At 36.9% G+C, this 23,745-nt stretch overlaps 2 long non-coding RNA genes across 2 annotated transcripts; both read left to right on the top strand.

Annotated features, from left to right (window-relative positions):
• Positions 1-7,190: 7,190 nt before the first annotated feature.
• Positions 7,191-15,249, top strand: LOC140143681 (uncharacterized). The gene is made up of 3 exons (XR_011857782.1): positions 7,191-7,422; positions 11,362-11,460; positions 15,187-15,249. It is a non-coding gene; the product is annotated as an uncharacterized lncRNA (long non-coding RNA).
• A 9-nt stretch (positions 15,250-15,258) lies between these two features.
• On the top strand, positions 15,259-20,133 carry LOC140143679 (uncharacterized). Its single transcript, XR_011857781.1, has 3 exons — positions 15,259-15,388; positions 15,916-16,027; positions 19,693-20,133. It is a non-coding gene; the product is annotated as an uncharacterized lncRNA (long non-coding RNA).
• Positions 20,134-23,745: the final 3,612 nt, after the last annotated feature.

The following is a 23,745-nucleotide window of genomic DNA, read 5'->3' as shown; positions in this document are numbered from 1 at the left end:
GAACAGTCACAGTTTCGCTTGGCTAAATCTGGTCCTGTAAATGCAATAACAACAAGATAATAATAATAATAATAATAATAATAATAATAATAATAATTACAAATAGCGAGTTAGGGCATACGCCCTAAATGGGCAGGCAACACTCGACTCAAAACTGTTTCATATTAGCTAATTTCAGGGATTAAGTACGCTAAACGTATTTACGTGTCATATAGATAACTATTGTGTAATATAAGTATTTTTTGTGAAGTTAATTTCAATTTTTCATCATGCATGTTTTTTCAAAAATGCCCTAACTTTGTGGGGATGAGATTATTAGTATAAATTAGGACTTAGGGCATCCAAATGACCCAGGGTCACCTGTGTTAAAAGTTCCATTGCCTCAAACCCAGCTCTATGACTGGCAACTTCTGACTTCCGGGCCGAAGACCTTGTTTAGGGAGCACACCACTAAATCAATGCGCCATTTGTGCAACCCTACTGAGTTCCGGTAAAATACAGAAAGTTTTTGAGGTATAATGGGCTGCTCTTTGGACTAATAATCAGAAAGAGTAGCGAATGATAGCTTAAATAAAAGTGTAAAGCCTGTGCATGAAATTGAATCACTAAAAAAGTCGCATTTTTATAATTATCGAGAAAATAGGTCCGCGTATTAAAAAATGGGCAGAAACGGGTTTACAGTCATGAGAGCATGTCAAAAACAGTGAGGGCGCTGTTTAGCGGCTCCTACCGGGAAAACGAGACGGAAGACTACCCATACATTGAAACATATGTTAAACTTTCATCGATTTGCAATCGACTGGTTATCCTTAAATTTCTCAGAATGTGCCGAAAAGGCCTCAAAACGAGCAAATAAAACTGGTGTTTTTACACGTATTTCAATGGGACAATTATTTAGTGGTGTGCGCCCTTCGAAGGGCCTAGGAGTAAAACCGTGCTTTTCAGAGATTCAGCCAAAATTGAAATGGCTTTTGATTAAATTGCAGTTTTTCGATTTAAATAGATAGTTTATATGTTAGTGAATATATTTAATGCGTTTTAGATGCAAATTGCGCTAAGATTATTCCCCAGAGGCCTTCAAAGTTCAAGAAATTGCCACAAATTGTGTGAAAACAACAAGATTTCTTGGATTTAAAGCAATTTGGGCTTAAGGTGACAAATCGGTGCGTGCCGTTTAAAGCTGCCAAATCTTGGTATTATATGGGCGGGGGGGGGGGTGATTGTTATAAATCATTAACAGTAGACCCATGCAATTGTGAAACGTGATTTACTCTCATTTAAAACCGAATTTCATCAGATGGAAGGTCAAAAACTATCTAGAGAATTGGAATTTAATGCAAATATAGAAGAGTAAGCATGAATGGTCAAAATGTTGAAAATTTGCCTATTTTCGGAATCCACCATGTAACTTTGAAAGGGAATTTCTCTTGAAGTGAATGTCACAGAGCAATTCTGTTTCGAGCGTTTTACTCAAAACATTTTATATTTCAAGAAAAAGATAAAAGAATTAAATTTTATGAACATCAGAAACCCTTCGAAGGGCCTAGGAGTAAAACCGTGCTTTTCAGAGATTCAGCCAAAATTGAAATGGCTTTTGATTAAATTGCAGTTTTTCGATTTAAATAGATAGTTTATATGTTAGTGAATATATTTAATGCGTTTTAGATGCAAATTGCGCTAAGATTATTCCCCAGAGGCCTTCAAAGTTCAAGAAATTGCCACAAATTGTGTGAAAACAAGATTTCTTGGATTTAAAGCAATTTGGGCTTAAGGTGACAAATCGGTGCGTGCCGTTTAAAGCTGCCAAATCTTGGTATTATATGGGCGGGGGGGTGATTGTTATAAATCATTAACAGTAGACCCATGCAATTGTGAAACGTGATTTACTCTCATTTAAAACCGAATTTCATCAGATGGAAGGTCAAAAACTATCTAGAGAATTGGAATTTAATGCAAATATAGAAGAGTAAGCATGAATGGTCAAAATGTTGAAAATTTGCCTATTTTCGGAATCCACCATGTAACTTTGAAAGGGAATTTCTCTTGAAGTGAATGTCACAGAGCAATTCTGTTTCGAGCGTTTTACTCAAAACATTTTATATTTCAAGAAAAAGATAAAAGAATTAAATTTTATGAACATCAGAAACCCTTGAAGGGAGCACACCACTAAATCAATGCGCCATTTGTGCAACCCTACTGAGTTCCGGTAAAATACAGAAAGTTTTTGAGGTATAATGGGCTGCTCTTTGGACTAATAATCAGAAAGAGTAGCGAATGATAGCTTAAATAAAAGTGTAAAGCCTGTGCATGAAATTGAATCACTAAAAAGTCGCATTTTATAATTATCGAGAAAATAGGTCCGCGTATTAAAAATGGGCAGAAACGGGTTTACAGTCATGAGAGCATGTCAAAAACAGTGAGGGCGCTGTTTAGCGGCTCCTACCGGGAAAACGAGACGGAAGACTACCCATACATTGAAACATATGTTAAACTTTCATCGATTTGCAATCGACTGGTTATCCTTAAATTTCTCAGAATGTGCCGAAAAGGCCTCAAAACGAGCAAATAAAACTGGTGTTTTTACACGTATTTCAATGGGACAATTATTTAGTGGTGTGCGCCCTTCGAAGGGCCTAGGAGTAAAACCGTGCTTTTCAGAGATTCAGCCAAAATTGAAATGGCTTTTGATTAAATTGCAGTTTTTCGATTTAAATAGATAGTTTAAATGTTAGTGAATATATTTAATGCGTTTTAGATGCAAATTGCGCTAAGATTATTCCCCAGAGGCCTTCAAAGTTCAAGAAATTGCCACAAATTGTGTGAAAACAAGATTTCTTGGATTTAAAGCAATTTGGGCTTAAGGTGACAAATCGGTGCGTGCCGTTTAAAGCTGCCAAATCTTGGTATTATATGGGCGGGGGGTGATTGTTATAAATCATTAACAGTAGACCCATGCAATTGTGAAACGTGATTTACTCTCATTTAAAACCGAATTTCATCAGATGGAAGGTCAAAAACTATCTAGAGAATTGGAATTTAATGCAAATATAGAAGAGTAAGCATGAATGGTCAAAATGTTGAAAATTTGCCTATTTTCGGAATCCACCATGTAACTTTGAAAGGGAATTTCTCTTGAAGTGAATGTCACAGAGCAATTCTGTTTCGAGCGTTTTACTCAAAACATTTTATATTTCAAGAAAAAGATAAAAGAATTAAATTTTATGAACATCAGAAACCCTTCGAAGGGCCTAGGAGTAAAACCGTGCTTTTCAGAGATTCAGCCAAAATTGAAATGGCTTTTGATTAAATTGCAGTTTGTTCGATTTAAATAGATAGTTTATATGTTAGTGACTATATTTAATGAGTTTTAGATGCAAATTGCGCTAAGATTATTCCCCAGAGGCCTTCAAAGTTCAAGAAATTGCCACAAATTGTGTGAAAACAAGATTTCTTGGATTTAAAGCAATTTGGGCTTAAGGTGACAAATCGGTGCGTGCCGTTTAAAGCTGCCAAATCTTGGTATTATATGGGCGGGGGGGGGGGGGGGGATTGTTATAAATCATTAACAGTAGACCCATGCAATTGTGAAACGTGATTTACTCTCATTTAAAACCGAATTTCATCAGATGGAAGGTCAAAAACTATCTAGAGAATTGGAATTTAATGCAAATATAGAAGAGTAAGCATGAATGGTCAAAATGTTGAAAATTTGCCTATTTTCGGAATCCACCATGTAACTTTGAAAGGGAATTTATCTTGAAGTGAATGTCACAGAGCAATTCTGTTTCGAGCGTTTTGCTCAAAACATTTTATATTTCAAGAAAAAGATAAAAGAATTAAATTTTATGAACATCAGAAACCCTTGAAGGCGGCACACCACTAAATCAATGCGCCATTTGTGCAACCCTACTGAGTTCCGGTAAAATACAGAAAGTTTTTGAGGTATAATGGGCTGCTCTTTGGACTAATAATCAGAAAGAGTAGCGAATGATAGCTTAAATAAAAGTGTAAAGCCTGTGCATGAAATTGAATCACTAAAAAAGTCGCATTTTTATAATTATCGAGAAAATAGGTCCGCGTATTAAAAATGGGCAGAAACGGGTTTACAGTCATGAGAGCATGTCAAAAACAGTGAGGGCGCTGTTTAGCGGCTCCTACCGGGAAAACGAGACGGAAGACTACCCATACATTGAAACATATGTTAAACTTTCATCGATTTGCAATCGACTGGTTATCCTTAAATTTCTCAGAATGTGCCGAAAAGGCCTCAAAACGAGCAAATAAAACTGGTGTTTTTACACGTATTTCAATGGGACAATTATTTAGTGGTGTGCGCCCTTCGAAGGGCCTAGGAGTAAAACCGTGCTTTTCAGAGATTCAGCCAAAATTGAAATGGCTTTTGATTAAATTGCAGTTTTTTCGATTTAAATAGATAGTTTATATGTTAGTGAATATATTTAATGCGTTTTAGATGCAAATTGCGCTAAGATTATTCCCCAGAGGCCTTCAAAGTTCAAGAAATTGCCACAAATTGTGTGAAAACAAGATTTCTTGGATTTAAAGCAATTTGGGCTTAAGGTGACAAATCGGTGCGTGCCGTTTAAAGCTGCCAAATCTTGGTATTATATGGGCGGGGGGGATTGTTATAAATCATTAACAGTAGACCCATGCAATTGTGAAACGTGATTTACTCTCATTTAAAACCGAATTTCATCAGATGGAAGGTCAAAAAACTATCTAGAGAATTGGAATTTAATGCAAATATAGAAGAGTAAGCATGAATGGTCAAAATGTTGAAAATTTGCCTATTTTCGGAATCCACCATGTAACTTTGAAAGGAAATTTCTCTTGAAGTGAATGTCACAGAGCAATTCTGTTTCGAGCGTTTTACTCAAAACATTTTATATTTCAAGAAAAAGATAAAAGAATTAAATTTTATGAACATCAGAAACCCTTCGAAGGGCCTAGGAGTAAAACCGTGCTTTTCAGAGATTCAGCCAAAATTGAAATGGCTTTTGATTAAATTGCAGATTTTTCGATTTAAATAGATAGTTTATATGTTAGTGAATATATTTAATGCGTTTTAGATGCAAATTGCGCTAAGATTATTCCCCAGAGTCTTTCTATATTTTAATAAATTGCCACAAATTGTGTGAAAACAAGATTTCTTGGATTTAAAGCAATTTGGGCTTAAGGTGACAAATCGGTGCGTGCCGTTTAAAGCTGCCAAATCTTGGTATTATATGGGCGGGGGTGATTGTTATAAATCATTAACAGTAGACCCATGCAATTGTGAAACGTGATTTACTCTCATTTAAAACCGAATTTCATCAGATGGAAGGTCAAAAACTATCTAGAGAATTGGAATTTAATGCAAATATAGAAGAGTAAGCATGAATGGTCAAAATGTTGAAAATTTGCCTATTTTCGGAATCCACCATGTAACTTTGAAAGGGAATTTCTCTTGAAGTGAATGTCACAGAGCAATTCTGTTTCGAGCGTTTTACTCAAAACATTTTATATTTCAAGAAAAAGATAAAAGAATTAAATTTTATGAACATCAGAAACCCTGGAAGGGAGCACACCACTAAATCAATGCGCAATTTGTGCAACCCTACTGAGTTCCGGTAAAATACAGAAAGTTTTTGAGGTATAATGGGCTGCTCTTTGGACTAATAATCAGAAAGAGTAGCGAATGATAGCTTAAATAAAAGTGTAAAGCCTGTGCATGAATTTGAATCACTAAAAAGTCGCATTTTATAATTATCGAGAAAATAGGTCCGCGTATTAAAAATGGGCAGAAACGGGTTTACAGTCATGAGAGCATGTCAAAAACAGTGAGGGCGCTGTTTAGCGGCTCCTACCGGGAAAACGAGACGGAAGACTACCCATACATTGAAACATATGTTAAACTTTCATCGATTTGCAATCGACTGGTTATCCTTAAATTTCTCAGAATGTGCCGAAAAGGCCTCAAAACGAGCAAATAAAACTGGTGTTTTTACACGTATTTCAATGGGACAATTATTTAGTGGTGTGCGCCCTTCGAAGGGCCTAGGAGTAAAACCGTGCTTTTCAGAGATTCAGCCAAAATTGAAATGGCTTTTGATTAAATTGCAGTTTTTCGATTTAAATAGATAGTTTATATGTTAGTGAATATATTTAATGCGTTTTAGATGCAAATTGCGCTAAGATTATTCCCCCAGAGGCCTTCAAAGTTCAAGAAATTGCCACAAATTGTGTGAAAACAAGATTTCTTGGATTTAAAGCAATTTGGGCTTAAGGTGACAAATCGGTGCGTGCCGTTTAAAGCTGCCAAATCTTGGTATTATATGGGCGGGGGGGTGATTGTTATAAATCATTAACAGTAGACCCATGCAATTGTGAAACGTGATTTACTCTCATTTAAAACCGAATTTCATCAGATGGAAGGTCAAAAACTATCTAGAGAATTGGAATTTAATGCAAATATAGAAGAGTAAGCATGAATGGTCAAAATGTTGAAAATTTGCCTATTTTCGGAATCCACCATGTAACTTTGAAAGGGAATTTCTCTTGAAGTGAATGTCACAGAGCAATTCTGTTTCGAGCGTTTTACTCAAAACATTTTATATTTCAAGAAAAAGATAAAAGAATTAAATTTTATGAACATCAGAAACCCTTGAAGGGAGCACACCACTAAATCAATGCGCCATTTGTGCAACCCTACTGAGTTCCGGTAAAATACAGAAAGTTTTTGAGGTATAATGGGCTGCTCTTTGGACTAATAATCAGAAAGAGTAGCGAATGATAGCTTAAATAAAAGTGTAAAGCCTGTGCATGAATTTGAATCACTAAAAAAGTCGCATTTTTATAATTATCGAGAAAATAGGTCCGCGTATTAAAAAATGGGCAGAAACGGGTTTACAGTCATGAGAGCATGTCAAAAACAGTGAGGGCGCTGTTTAGCGGCTCCTACCGGGAAAACGAGACGGAAGACTACCCATACATTGAAACATATGTTAAACTTTCATCGATTTGCAATCGACTGGTTATCCTTAAATTTCTCAGAATGTGCCGAAAAGGCCTCAAAACGAGCAAATAAAACTGGTGTTTTTACACGTATTTCAATGGGACAATTATTTAGTGGTGTGCGCCCTTCGAAAAATCAATCAATCGATTTTATCAGCTCAGTCACGGGCTCAGTGTAGCTGTGTCAACGCTGTCATGGCTGTGTAGCTCTATTTTTGTCCCTACTGATTTTATATCTGGTGTTTCAATATCGACAAAAACCCGCGTCCGTGGTTCGTGGAAAATGATTCGTCATGACAGTTTACATGTTTAGGAAGGTCTTCAATCGATCTAATTCGTAATGTACTGTATAGACGAGGTGTTTGAATGATGTTACAATTCATGAATCATGTGAATTACATTGCAATTCAGGTAAGCTTAAATTTTCTTTAATGTCATGAATGATGAATGTAGAGGTGTACCATGCACAACTGCATGATGCTGTTACATTGGTACTACTAAAGCCTCCAGCATACTTTCCTGCCGCTTGCCGCTGCGGCAAGCGGCAAGCGTTCAACCAATGACAAGCCTTTATTGTGTCCGTTTGTCTGCAATGCATTAACGCGCACGCACGCCGCTCAGCGACAAGCGGCAGGTAGTATGAAACCAGCATAAGCTTAATATTCTCATGTATAACTGTAAATCATTTGCAAGGTCTTTGGTTTCATACTACCCTGCCGCTTGCTGCTGAGCAGTGTGGCGCACGCGCATTGGCATTGCCATTGGCAGACATACTATAAAGTAATTCTTGGCCAAGCTCGAACATACCTGTTGCATCCATGTAGCGTACAAATCGTGTCACCGCACGCAATCATGTAACATGACATGAGTGCATGCTTTCTACTGTACCTCACTTAGCGCACTATGTTCCAGCTTGGCCAAGAATTTAATACTTAGATAATAGGCATATAGAGCTATATAGTTTAGCTGCAACTCTATGTCTATAACGGACTAGATTAGGCATATAGTTTCTGCAACGCATAGGCCTAGATATAAAATTGTTAATTCTGATCTTAGCCAGTGGCTGTGGTTTAGCTTGTAAGCACTGCATTTCATTGAGTTCCTGTATGTCGTCTAAAACACGGTAGAGGATATGGTTCGGCGTACATGCATCATTACATAACACGCTTGTCGAGAGATGCGCACTAGCTGCACGCAATGCACGCGCAACTGAATTTGTTAATTTTAGAATAAGGGAAGTTTTCATGGCTGTTTGTTTTATAGTTAATTTATTTTCCCCTAAATAAAACTAGTTTTAGTTATCAAAATAATAATTTATGGTAACTGACTAAAGAATGACAACAAATGATAGGAATTTTTGTTTTTACTATCCTCTCATTATGATGGACGACAGACAGGTCCAATTTTTATCGTAGTGTGCGCCGGAAAAAAAAAAAAAAAATATTGGTCTTGCCTGTCGTCTCTCATACTGATAAGCAAAACTCTTGCCAACCCCCAACCCAACCCCTTGCCCCCCAGTAAAAAGCCAAAATTACGAAAATGTTACCTTTTTGCAGTAATTTTGCACAAAATTTGTTGGTTTTGCCCCAAAAAAAAAAAAAAAAATTCACTTTGCCACTCAATGCCCCCATTGGATGAGAGCATGATTTTTGGCATTGGGTGAGAGCAAAATGTAAAAAAATTTGGGTCATTGGGTGAGAACAATTTTTTAAATGGAACTTTTGTGTTAGAGCCGAAACAGCACCACAGAAACCTCAAACATCAAATTTCTAGTTCTAAATCTAAATGGCTAAAAGTAATAAAATCAGTGATAAATGAAAGCTGCTGTTCAAACTGAACTTTGGTTGACAGATCAAATGCAAAAATAGGGTGTCTTCCGGTGACAGAGCATTTGTTAGATTGCCAAACTCAAAAACTTTACAATGTGCACAATCTTGGTCATACTGCAATGATGATTGTTTAAATTCATGCACACAGTTGTCAGGATGAAATAACTTCATGGTTTGATTGACACACATTTATGTTACAAACATGTATGTCAAACTGTTTAAATTGAACTCCTGTCAACTGTGAGCATGTTTAAAAGTAGGCCTATTGAAGTGAGGTATGGGACCCCCCGGGTCTACACTCCCTGGACGCCCATCAACTTTGGTCCATGGATGAGGGCTCAGTCCCCCCATGTTGGAAAGGCTTTCATGGGGCATGTTCCCATTATTAGTGAACTTCTGTATTTTTTAAGTGGGAGTAGGTCCTTTTGAGAGGTCAAATATGGTGAGTTGCCAAAATCAGATCATAAAATATCCTAGACCCTCCCTCGGGTCCGTGGAGAACGACTGGTAATGTAGATTACATAGCATTAAAAATCAACCCAATACACGGACCCTCCCAGTCTGTAGGCAATTTGACTTCCAGCTCCCACAAACTGCTGGAAGTTCACTTTTACGGATTTGGAGTCACGCAATCTTTCTATATACCACGTCCATGTTTTCACTACATTAACGTTTGTGGAAGCGACTAAACAACGATATTGTATCCGACCAATCAACGCAGCTTGGCAGCGCGGGATATTTGAAAAAGGCTTCCCTAGCTAAATAATGTGCAAACATTTGCAAACCGCACGCGATAAATGTACATAATATGGACAATAGGCCTAAGTCCGAGTCAGTGGTTGCCTTTTTTTATTATTGCGCGTACCATGGGTCTATCAGACGCGTGCCACTTGAGCTCAATACCTCTCAGTTGTTGACAAGTGTCCCATCCGATCTTGCGTCACATCCCGCGGCATAGCTTTGTGCTACCATATTTGAATTGAAACTGGGGCGGGGCTTTCGTAATTGACATCGGAATCACCGTGCCGTTGAACGAATATTTGGAAGTGAGATCTCTAACAGATTGGACCAGTCTCGGAATCAGCGCTCAATGGACTTTCGCGTTCACTTATAATACGAGTATATTTCTATATTGCTGCATGGTTGACTGTGGTGGGTGTAATTAGTGGCGTCGATTTGTGGATGAAGAGGAATGGGTTTTGGCATTGAAGAAAATAAGGGGGGGTTGGCATTTTTTTCATAGGGCATTACGTAATTATTTATTGTTACATTATCCAGAGATGGAACCGAACCGAGACTGGGGGCCAGTCTAAAAATATCCTTTCCTTTTTGATCAATTTTCAATACATACAATCAAATAAAAGTCTGAGTCTGCTGCTGACAACTCACCACACGTAACTTTCAAGTTAAATGACCCTCCACATTTTAAAAGTAGGCCTACAAACATATCCTGTGCATGATATACATCACAGTTTTACCAAACACAACTCCAGTATGGTACTCTGACTTAACTCACCACATTAAGAACACACTAATAAGGTTCTTTCACTTCCGATTCCAACCATAACCAATGAACATAAAATGCTACATATCCAATCTTCTACATTAGCTAACTCTTGATTTCCAATACTCTGAAAATAACAACCATATTTGAACTCACATTGACTACATTTTTTGTATCCCCACTCAGTGAGAAAGCCCACTATTCAGAAAACAGAAAACCTATCAGGTCCGCTATTCAGAATTGTGGGCTTATTTTCCTTTTAAAAAATGACATGCTAAACAGAAGACCCGCTAATCAGAAAAGCCATTAATCAGAAGGCCCGCTACTCAGAAAATATATTCTGAGTAGCGGGTCTTCTGATTAACGAAATTTAATGAGCCCTTTTGAAGAATCACACCCAGACAACCTGCCACTCAGAAAACCCAGTTCTCAGGGTATCATTAGAGTTAAGAGGTTAGGTTAAGGTTAGGGCTAACTCAGTTCTTTCAAATGATAAAAGCAGGCCACTATATTATAGTCATAGTGGGCATTCTGAGTAGCGGGTAAAGGATCGGATACAGCCCGCTAGCCAAAAAATGCTAGTCGGGAAAAAATTCTTTTACATAAAATACAACAAAAGCCCACTATTCAGAAAGTCCATTATTCAGAAGGCCTGCTGCTCAGAAAATTCTGACTAGCGGGCCTTCTGAAAAATGGGTTTTCTGAATAGCAGGTCTTCTGACTACCAAGTCTTCTGAGTGACAGGCTGCACCCAACATTCTATGCCATGACCAAATCTCATCAAATATGTTTGTGTAACTCCTAATGTGACATCTTAACATATTAAAACTCTCCAAATATCTTCCCCAGGAATGGCATCCACCATGGGATCACAATTAATTGATTAATTTGAATTAATAAAAATAGCACTACTTTTCTTGCTGAGTTCTAAAGATAGACCATTGTCCAGCTCATGATACAATAATAATATGCTTTTATTTTTATGTTTTACATTATGTTTGCTTTATATACACTTAGAATGGCTGAGAAATCTATTGTACTGGTCCACCAATTTTTTGAATGGGAATTATGACAGCGACAAAAGATACTGAATTTTGATTGCATCTGCAAAACAAGGTAAATCAACATTTGCATTGGCTTAGGAAGATTTTTAGCACATTTGCAACGCAAATGATGCTATTGTCATGGTCCAGATTTGCTGTATGTTTTTTTCTTTCTCTTGCTACATCGTTTTGAGCAATGGATCTGGTAATTTGAGGCAGCGATCTTTGCATGATCGTTCATGATTGTTACTTATTTAGCTAGGAAAATTCGGACAGAAAGTGTCATTTTTGGAGCATTTTGTTACGAAAATTTGTACCAAATTTCATGGAATAGTCTCCTATGCAGACTGTTTGTGGTGCTTTTCATATTACAAACACTGTACAAACTCCTTGATCTGGCGATTTTGTAAAAGAGATGTTGAACTTTACTGCTTCAATGCGGCTACAATGTTTGCTTTTCAGTGTTGCTTTGCCTTGCATTCGGCAAGTCAATAGATAAAGCACCAATTGGGCTTGTGCTGTCTATAGGCCCCTACTTCTGTGCGCGAGTCATGAGCAATTAATGTCTCAAATTCTCCAAATTAGTGCACATTCAGAACGATTGTAGCAAAACTTAGTTTATATCATTGGCACTGACACATTTAATGCTAGTTCAGACTTTGTGTCTTTGTAACATATTAACACCTTTCTAGTTTTTCAATTAACACATTTAGTGCTACAACATTTAATCGTTTATTGGTCTTGAACATATCCTGTACACTGTAAATATGAACTTAGAAATGTGAGGAAAAGTGATTGACTATAGCATGTAAGAAATTAATGTCCAGACTTGATGTCTTTTTAACATATTAAGGGGTACTACACCCCTATGGTAAATTGTGACTATTTTTGCATTTTTCTCAAAAATAATAACACACTGGTAACAAAAGTTATGTATATTATTGGGGCAAGGAATCAAATTACTACGCTGAAATTTCAGTGACTCAAGACAAGCGGTTCAGTATATATGATAGGAAATGAGGTACATCCTAGCGGTACCTTATTTCTTATCATAAATAACAAACCGCTTGTCGTGGGACACTGAAATTCCAGTGTAGTAATTGGATTCCTTGCCCCTATAATATACATAACTTTTGTTACCAGTGTGTTTTTAGTTTTGAGAAAAATGCAAAAATAGACACAAATTTATCGAGGGTGTAGTACCCCTAACACCTACTTGTTAGGTCATTGTTAAGGTGGTGTTAAAGGCAAGGTTTAGGGAAGTCATGAATTCCAACATTTTGCAAATATCTCCAAACCTTTCATGATACAATCTCAAGTCAGTTTGTACTTATGTAGGGATATGTTGGCCATGTTATGAAGGTAATAAAACTGTTGCCATGGTAACCAAGCAGTCGCTATTGGCTTCTGACCAATCACATTGAAAGTTTTTGCTGTTTTTTGAGTCGCAAATCACTTCATTTGTCCCAATAAAAGTATACTCACATGTTGAGTCATGTTTCTGCGCACCTCCACTGATTTTCCCGTAAAAAAAATACCAGTGGAATTCCCCCTGGGGGTCAAAGTGAAATTTTTGTTTTTTTGGCCACAGATTCCACATTACTTACAAACTTTTTACGGGAAAATCAGCAGGGGGTCATTCTTGATGTTCTTGAATGATTTGACACCATTTCCTAATTTATTTGGACATGTGCAATTTCAACCATATGAGAGCAGTATCCAGGTCTGAAATTTCTCGGTCCCTGGAGAGCAATAATCAGAGGAGGTAGGGTGCTGAAAACACTGCCGAAAATCTTTAAAAATAATTATCTTCTTCTGTGCCAAAGATGAAAACGATCCATAGATCTTTAATTTGCATTTTAAACCACCTTAAGTTGTAAATTTCTCAGTATCAATAATATAACTGAGCAAACATAGATAATGGAATTATCTGTGGAGCAAATTAATATGCTTAATTCCAATCAGTTAATTTCAATCATTTACAATCTGATTATATTATCTTCTGTGCCAAAGATAAAAACGGTCCATAGATCTTTAATTTGCATTTAAAACCACATTAAGTTGTTGTACATTTCTCGGTATCAATAAAATGACTGAGCAAACACAGATAATGGAATTATCTGTGGAGCAAATTAATACCCTTAATTCCAATCAGTTAATTCAAATCATTTACAATGTGATTAAAAAAACTAAATTCATGTATAAAGGGCTGTAACTACAGATCTATAATACACTGTAAATGAAAATATCTACATGTTTCAATAAAAAAAAATTGATGTAACTGCTCACAGCAAACCCAAGAATAAAACCACCCATATTTAGCGGCACACAAAATACACAGGTTCACTTCCCACATACCTAGTTTATGCATATTTTTAACATAATGTGAAATAAAAATGAACAAATATGCTACAATTTTTATTGAACCTTACCTCTGGCAAAACTACACTTTTCCAGATTATTGTGCAATATATTATATATTTATTTGTATGGCGCAGTTGTATATAGGTTACTGTATATTGGTTACTATATATTGGTTATAGATGGTACATTTAACTCCACAACTTCAAAAATACGCACTTACACAACAAAAGTCCTAACATTCCCAGCAACCAACTCCACACAACTCAACCCTAATACCTTCAACTATAAACTACAAACCAGCAAACATGAAACAATCCAATTATACCATATCTACATTGCCTGCCCAATGCAACCAGCCAAAAACCTGTCAACAGCACCAAATACACTAACAAATATCTACAATCAATAAGAGAGGTACACCACTAACCACTACATCTCAAATTAACTTGTCAGTATACCTACTTTGTGCAATTTCACTGGTGCTTATTTGAATTCTCGATGTCTTGAAGTAATTTGGCAACTCAATTTTAGTACAATATTGTATTTCTAATGTATTTTATAGTGTTTTTTAAATGTGTTTATAATTATGTACTGTGTAATTTTAGTTCTTTTATTTGGTGTGTGTGTATAAGGGACCCCATCTAGTGGGCCTGCGTGCCTGTTCGGGTTGCCCTTTTGCAGCACACACCACAATTTGATATTTTTATGTGCAATGAAGGTAATAAACATGATAAACTAAACTACACTCTTTATCACAGCCCTGCCAACAAACTAATAAAAATTAACAACTGCACTTACAAACAACATAACAAATAAAACCTGCACACAACCACCAACACAATGAATTTCAATTCCTGACCATAACCCATAACAAACCTACTACAGCACCATTGGTGCTCTTGTTTACATTTGGGGAGCTAAAATTTAAAACTTTTTAGTGGGCCACCCTCGCTGGCAGGCGGGGTTTTCCACCCCGAGTCAGAAAATTTTGCAAAATATAGGTCACAAACACTCTTTCCTCTATTTTATCACAATTTGTTAACTCCACCTATAGGATTATTGGGGGAGGCTGAAAGGTATTCAGGCTCCCACAAAATTAATATTCAGGGGCTGAGCCCCCTCCCGTTCAAAGCATATGATTTATGTGCTCTTTGACATCTGTGGTTCAATGCTGTTGCAGTGGTACAAACCGCATGAGCGTACTAGTGCAGCGCCATATATTAAAAAAGAGATGTCAATTAAGGTAAAGCAATATTGTAACATAGTTCATAGGGACACCCTCAATGTTTTTCAAACTCTACCACACGTACACACATTTACCAGGACCAGGTAGAAGAATACTTAGATTATAGGTATTTACTTAGTATGAAAAAGTTATTCTTTCAACTCCTATAAAATGATTATTCTGTTGCAATTTGTTTTTGTTTTTTCTCAGGGATTTGTTTCTCACTTCGGTCTGGTTTTGCCGGGGGTTTTGCATGGCACAACACAGGCTACAGTGCTACACAGCTCTAGATAACTGGTGAAAAAGTGCTTCAACGATTCTCCTTTACAGACACAGATTATCCAACCTGGTATGTTCACAGCAAATCTCGACCAGCACTGGACGGTATGAAACATTATATGGGTCAGATAAAGTGAGTGCTAGCACTGGACTATTAAAGCCATAATGTGTGATTTTCATAAAATAGATTCCTAAATGTTAGTTTTCACTTATCATCACATTGCCCCCTTTTAATTTTGAGCCAAACAAATGAGGTAATATCAAAAATTATGATTTCACTCCAGCGCTTACAATGTGTGTATTTAGCTTGCTGTTCATATTACATTGATCTATTTATATTGCACCAAGCATCGCGCAGCTGGGATGTATACATAATATGTGTGCATGAAGAAATTTGCAGCACTTATCCAAAGCATGAAAGGGTGCTCACTGCGCAGTTTACTTTAGCGTGCAAATATTAAAATAGCCAAACAATTCACTAATACATTTTGAATTTGGTACTGATCAGACCCACCTCCCATGTAACTTTGGAGCTAGGATTCTTTTACATGTAAGTGCAGCATGGAGAAGCCCTTTTTCAGAAACCTGGAGGATAAATGCTTGTTCTTGTAAAAGGTTGCTCCATTTTATAAAATCTTATTTCTTGAATTTCCACACTAGGTGATATCAGTGATGTCAACTTGAAGTGAACTGTTTAGTAATGCAGCAACTGGCTTACAAATCAGAATGTTTACTGTTTTAGTGATGAACTCCACTGAACATCAAAAGTCCGGTATGTACAATGCGTAACTGCTTTATTGGATGAAAAAAAAGGATTAGGTCATACAGCCTAATGCAAATAGACCTCAAAATGGTCCAGAATGATTAATAAATGATACCTCAAACAATGGTCCAGAATTATACCTAGTTTTTGTTCACGGAGTGAACTTCTAATTTCACTTCCACTCACATCTATGCACAATTTATCCCCTATATACCATGTGTCTTTGAATAGCTATTGTAGCCCACCAACCTTGTGGTTAAGAGGCTGGGAAATATTTCCTAATATCTCATACCCTCGTTTGAATGTCTTTTCTAATCCTGCCTCACATGTCAAGAACAATTTATCCCATTTAATCTAGCAATGTGACTGTACAGTGTATGAAATAGCCTTTTTTCTAATCATATTTACTATTGGATTCTGGCCATCACATGATTATAACAGGCTTTACTGATTGGCGAGTAATTATTTACAAAGTAATGAGGCTGGGCATATAGGAGAAATACACTGGACTTTTCACTAAGCCAATTTACTACCGAAAGCCGGGGCAACTATGAGGTGGGGTCAAATAAAAATTAGTTTATATTCTTGAACATGATTTAACCATAACCTCCATTAAATTCTCTCATCTTCCCTGGCTAGGTTAGGCTATGATAGTTGTTCCGTTATATGACCTATGACACATAACGCGGCCTGTTATATGACCTCTGACACATAACATGCCCCGTTATGTGATCTATGACACATAACACGCCCTGTTATGTGTCCAATGACACATAACATGCCTATTATGTGACCTATGACACATAACGTGCCCGTTATATGACCTATGACACATAACGCACCCCGTTATGTGACCTATGACACATAACGTGCCCTGTTATGCATCCTATGACACATGCACCCGGTTATGTGACCTATGACACATAACGCACCCCATTATGTGACCTATGACACATAACGCGCCCTGTTATGCATCCTATGACACATGCGCCCATTTATATGACCTATATGTGACACATAACGTGCCTCATTATATGACCTGTGGCACATAACGTGCCCGTTATATGACCTATGACACATAACACGCCTGTTATGTAACATATGTCACATAACGCCCCCGCTATGTGACATATGACACATAACGCTCCCCATTATGTGACCTATGACACATAACGCGCCTCGTTATATGACCTATGACACATAACGCACCCCATTATATGACATATGACACATAATGTGCCCGTTATGTAACGTATGACACATAACGCTCCCTGTATGTGACCTATGATACATAACACGTCCGTTATGTGACCTATGACACATAATGCTCCTTTTATGTGACCTATGACACATAACGCGTCCCATTATATGACCTATGACACATAACGCGCCCCAGTATATGAACTGACACATACCGTGCCCGTTATATGACCTATGACACATAACGCACCCGTTGTATGACACGTAATGTCGCCCCATTATATGACTTATGATACATAACACGCCCCGTTATATGACCTATGACACATATTGTGCCCGTTATGTGACCTATGACACATAACACGCCCCGTTATGTGACATATGTGACCCGCAAATTTCCTACGGTACGGGTCCGTGTGACACGTAAAAATTGAACCAAGCAAAGAGAAGAAAATTCCACTGGAACATCTGATTCACATAATACGTACAGCTCCCTGAGTACACTTTCATTTTAGTTTCCCATCAACTTTTCAACCATCAAACAATGGAACAATCGGCCCTCATTATCAGATAATGCGGAGACTTTGACTGGTGGCATGGGCTCTGTTTTCTCTCTCCTCTGGACCTATGACACATAATGTGCCATGTTATGTGACCTATGACACATAATGTGCCATGTTATGTGACCTATAACACAAAGCGTCCCATTACATGACATGACACATAACGCGCCCGTTATATGACCTATGACACATAATGCATCCCGTTATATGACATGACACATAACGCGCCCAGTTATGATGTCATATAACGTGCCACGTTATATGACCTATGACACATAATGCGGCATGTTATGTGACCAATGACATATAAAGCACCCAGTTATGTGACCTATGACATATCGCGTGCCCGTTATGTGACCTATAACACATAACGTTCCCCGTTATGTGACCTATGACACATAACACACCTGTTATATGACCTACGACACATAAACGCCCCGTTATATGACACATAATGCACCCGTTATGTGACCTATGACACATAACTTCGCCCGTTATGTGACCTATGATGCATAACGCGCCCGTTATGTGACCTATAAAGCATAACATGCCCGTTATGTGACCTATGATACATAACGCACCCGATATATGACCTATGACACATGACGCGCTAATTATGACCTATGACACATAACATGCCCTGTTATGTGAACTATGACACATAACGTGCCGTTATATGACCTATGACACATAACGCACCCGGATATGACCTATGGCCACCGAATTAGAGAAGGAGAACCGGGACTCCCTATACCGCCACGTACAATCGCGCCATCAGCTATGGGGAGAAAATTGGGGGTATTCGGGTCCTTGCCGACGGGGCGCCTAGATGAACGAAAACAAATGTGGCATCTCACCTGAAGCGTCTTGGTACTCGTGTGCAGGTCGCATCAAGTGCGTCTCTCAAATGCTCCATTCATCCATGTCGGCGCTTGCATGACAACGAATGCCTCGAGTGCATTCCAAGGGAAACCGAATACCCCAAATTTTTGCTCCATGCCTGTATTAATATGGTGGTCAAATCCCTATTCTCTGTCTTTAATTCTGTGCGCTCAGTTATGTGACCTATTACATGTGACCTGACATGACACAACACGCCCTATTATATGACCTATGACACATACGCGCCCTGATATGTGATCTATGACACATAACATGCCCGTTGTATGACCTATGACACATAACGCATCCTGTTATGTCCAGTCATGTCCATAATCATTTTGATACAGCCTGTATACCTGATCTGTGAACTTTGTCTTTAATGCCTTTTTAAAGACAATTCTTGTTTCAAGTTACACTTGCAGCTACATACTTACAGTTGAATTGTAGCTCTGTAAATCAACTACTATGTAAATTTCAGCTACTGGATAATTGTTTTGAGAATCATAAAACAAATCAAATTTCATGGAATCATTCCGGTTTTGTGATTTAAATCATGTTGAATCAAATCGCAATTTAAATCACATGACTTGTTTCAAAAAACAATTTTTGATAAATGTAAGTTAATTTCTTTCTTAAATTGATGGTTTTACCTCATCCCTAATGCTTCTACAACTTTTGGATACAATTAAAATACCTCTATGATGTCATTTTTATCTATTGCTAAAAATTCACCTTCAAGATGTAGAATGCTACAGGTTTTTTTTTTTTTTTTTACCAAATATTTTCTTTGAAATTTTCACATGTAAAAAAATGTTTCGATTGCGCATTATGTCTAGCTTTCCACTGGTCTCTTTTGACTCTATCATGGGGTATAGTCCGGGGGTATAGTTCTTGGAATAAAAAAAAAAAAAAAATCAATATAAATAAAAAAGAATCGGATCTAAGTAAAAAATATTGGATTTGAATTTTGAACAATCTGATTTTTAAAAATTAAATTTTTAATTTATATTTTGGTTTATTTCTTTACAGATGAAATTTGAACTTGTACTGGAAGGAATCATCTGCATCAACATGCTAAAGCAAGAGATGGATCGAGATGATGATACTGTAGTGATGAGTGATGACGATGTGTAAAGTAAATGCAAACACCTGTGCCATATAGCATGTTGGCACTTCAACTAGGTTCAAGCGAATTAAAATTTGAGGGGAAAACAATTGACAGAAATAGACAACTTGTCAACAAAATGGCTGGTAGGACCTACATGTAAACATAAACATGTACCGGTACATGTATAGTAGGCCTACCTATCAATTAGGCTTAGAGGACTAGCTAGTAGTAGTCACCTGCTGTTAAACTTTTATCCCAAGGCTGAGCACAAAGAAACGTGAACAGAACTAAGTCTTCTTCCATTAAGTTTTAGAAGAGAATATGTTGATCTCAATATATACATGTATAAGTGCAATCTGGGATTATATGACATTAATCTAGATGATTATGTAGTTTTAATGGAATTAACAAAGACCGTCCCACCGTACCACCAGATTTTCATGTATCAATTGTTACTGGTAAATCAGCTTTCTAAAACTGAGTGCCACAAGATGGGCTTTTTACAGCATATTGTGCCCATTTGGAACCAGTTCGCTAGTATTAATTATTAGATCCACAAATTCTGTTGCTTCATTTAAGGGTATATGATGTATTGTTGGTCGAAGCAGCAAAAATTGTAGTTCACAGCACCTTGCGAATGGTAGTGAGCTTTAGCAACAATTGCATTGCTCAATTCATAGGGAACGTGTAGAAGAATTCAAATAACTATGTTGTGTCCTCATTTAAATAAAATTCTGTCAACCATAAGGTACCACAGAGCAATTCGAAAGAATGGTTGCGGAATCAAACTAAAGACCTTTCCCTCTGTCACTTTTAAGTCCGCAACCAAAAAAATGCTATTTCTGTTATTATTTTGAGATTTAACATCTTCAAAAGCTTTAATTAGAAATACAATGTTATCAAATTTTAAAAAAATGGCTAGCCCTCTTTGGTCATAGTTTCTTAGGGTTGCGTATGTGACAAAAGTTGTGGATGTGACCATGTTTTAGGTTGCCTGACCTAGATTTTGCATTTCGAAAGATTTTTATTTTTAATTACTCAATTAATTTTTTGCATTTTTGGCCAAAATGTATTGATTTTGACTGGAAGTTTTGAAAATAATTCCGAACATATTCAAAATTTGTTTCCAAAAATCAAATGTTTATTTGGGGTTTTTTGCCAACAATATTAGTACTAAGAACGTTTTTGAATCTGTTCTCATGACCCTGGACATGAAGTTATGAAGTTTTAAAATGGTCTGATGGTAGTGCAAACAGGAAAATTGCAACAGTTGGGCACACTGCTAAAAATCTGTACTTTGGCAGAATAGTACAGTAGTCAAGACCACAAAGAATATTTTCAGGGTAGAAACCAAGCTGGTTAGACCCCTGGGTTAAGTTGGGTAAAAAAAAAAATTGTATACGCTGGCGAAGTTACTTAATACCCGGATTACTACTACCATAGCAATAAGTGAAAACAATTTTTGAATTTTTCGCTGCACTGATACGTTCACACGGTACCTCTACATTGAACCACATCATGCTGATCACTTGCACCTGTAAGATTAGTATCTTTGAAAAGACCAGTATTATATTCAGTGATGAGTGTAACCTGCTTGTAGTGCAGCGCAATTTGTTCAAAATTGTTTTCACCTATTGCTATGGTAAGTAGTCCGATTAATTACGTAACTTCGCCAGCGTATAGTGGTCAAAATATCCTCTTTTGTTCCTCTAGTCCTGTGAATTAAAAAAGGATAGTATAATCAACAGCATCTGCACTTCTCCCCATCAAAATGGAGATTTTTGTATCAGCAGAAAGTGCATATTTTCTAGTTTCCTATTGACCCTGATTTTAAAAATAACATTTTTTAACATAAAAATGTATCACTTGTTTTAGGTTTGGCAAACTTGTGTATTATTTTTTGTGTCTGAATTATACACTGACTACAATTTTGGAATAGTTACTTTTGTGTGTGTTTTTGCATGTTAGAAAAATAAAATGACATTGAATAAGAATACAAAGGAGCATGTATCTATGTGTTTGTTTTCATGGTGACTGGTGCGGGGACTGGTGTTTAGGCAGTATGCAGACTCCGAGTATTAGACCTATAATATTTGATGATCTACGTTATTTAATCTAGTCCCATTCTATTTCCCAGTAATGTTTAAGTTCTAACGAATGTTTGATGACGAAAAATCGATAATATGTTACGTATAATATATGGTAGAAATATATTATCGCTTTTACGTCATCAAACATTCGTTAAACATTACTGGAAATAGAATGCCAATAGATCAAATAATGTTGATATGTTACATCACGTCTAATAAAAAGTCTGCATACGCCCTACAGGACTGATCAATTATTAGACAATTTTATGAGTGAGCTTTTTTTTCATGGAAACGTTTGATCGAACATGAAAGAAAACGCAAATTTAAAATTGATAGAAGGGTCTTTTTCTGTGGAGGCATGGGTAAAATTCGGCTTTTTTTTTTTTGCCCGAAATTGTGTAGATTTCAGTGAAGGTTTGTTCTGATGGGGTTGGGGCCGGGGTGGCAAGTTTTTAGGAAAATATCCAAATTCGAAAATGATTGGTCCAACAAAATTGTCAGGAGGAATGGACACAATGATCCAGAGACGCTTACGAAGGAGTGAGCATTTCCCTCAATCATGGGCTTTGTCACCAAGCAGCAGCGAAGCTAGGACTTTTTCAGATGGGGGAAGGAGATATTTCGAATGTTTTTTTTATTCACCCTCCACACAAAAAAAAAAAAAATCCTGGTGCCACCACTGGACGCATCAAATTCAAAATGGTTTTTGTGGCAGAGCTAACCGTGGAGTCAAGCACATATGGTCGAATCCAACGAAAAGTGTACACGGCATGTTCAGGGCCATAACTTAAAAGTATTAATCAATTGGCATTCGTTTTTGTATTGTGTTTATTCGCCTTGATCATACGCTTCGCGCCATATATAATAAGACCCCTTCTGTGAAAAACTTAGACACAGAGACCCCAAAACATGCTATTTTTACCCATTTTTTCAAAATATTTCTTAAAGTATTTTTAAAACATCTAAATCAGTTATGAAAAGAAGTCATTGGATTGAATCTAAATTGATTTCCTGAAAGGTGTGTATTCAAAGATTGCCTGTTCAATTTTTCACATATTTGTACATAATTATGAATTTTGTGTGATATTTTTTTGAGTGGTATTTTTTACATTACCTACGAATACAATTTTTCATAGCACTAGATATATCTTTAAAAATGGAAATCACTAATAAATGCATAATTGATACAAGCTTTGATATGTCCAATACTGAAATGCATTGCATTCGGACATCTTTATTATTGTGTTTAGCTGCCAGAAATTCTAAATGGCACAAAGGTAGGTTTGGTAAAAAATATGCATTACCTCCGAATACATGTTAAAAGCTGTGCCATTTCCACAAAGTGAGAGAATAGTAAACAATAGTTAAGAAATAGGTGCAGGGTAATACACTCTTTATTTCTACCAAGTTTCAATAACCTGCGTTTAAATATTTCTGAGATGTCAACAATAAAAGCAAGTATTCGTAGGTAAATTTCGGTAACCGAATGTTACCTACGAATACACTTTGACATCATGACAGTATTGTGAAACACCGCCATTCATGCCAATGCCCATATTGGTACATAACGAAGGCCTGTATGTTTGCTATCAAATCATATGTCAATGAAAGTTGCGAATTCACACGCGTGCCCACCATGCAAAACTGAATACGGCTTAATTGGTGAAAAATATGTACTGAAATAGACGACGGTCTGCTCATTTGAAAGAAAAATCAGATTCAAAGAAGATTAGAAGGGATAAATACTTGGATTTGTCAACTGTCATGTGTGCTTCATTTTAAATTTTTACCGACCTTCTGGTTTCTTAGTAATTTGTGTCCAAATTGATTTATTCGAAGGTAACTTTTGACGTTTTCGCTAAGGTTACCTACGAATACCATGGA

This window comes from Amphiura filiformis, unplaced genomic scaffold (assembly GCF_039555335.1).
Source record: "Amphiura filiformis unplaced genomic scaffold, Afil_fr2py scaffold_25, whole genome shotgun sequence".
Taxonomy (NCBI): Eukaryota; Metazoa; Echinodermata; class Ophiuroidea; order Amphilepidida; family Amphiuridae; genus Amphiura; species Amphiura filiformis.
The sequence above is the reverse complement of the archived record's forward strand: the minus strand, read 5'-3'. Positions and strand labels throughout refer to the sequence as shown.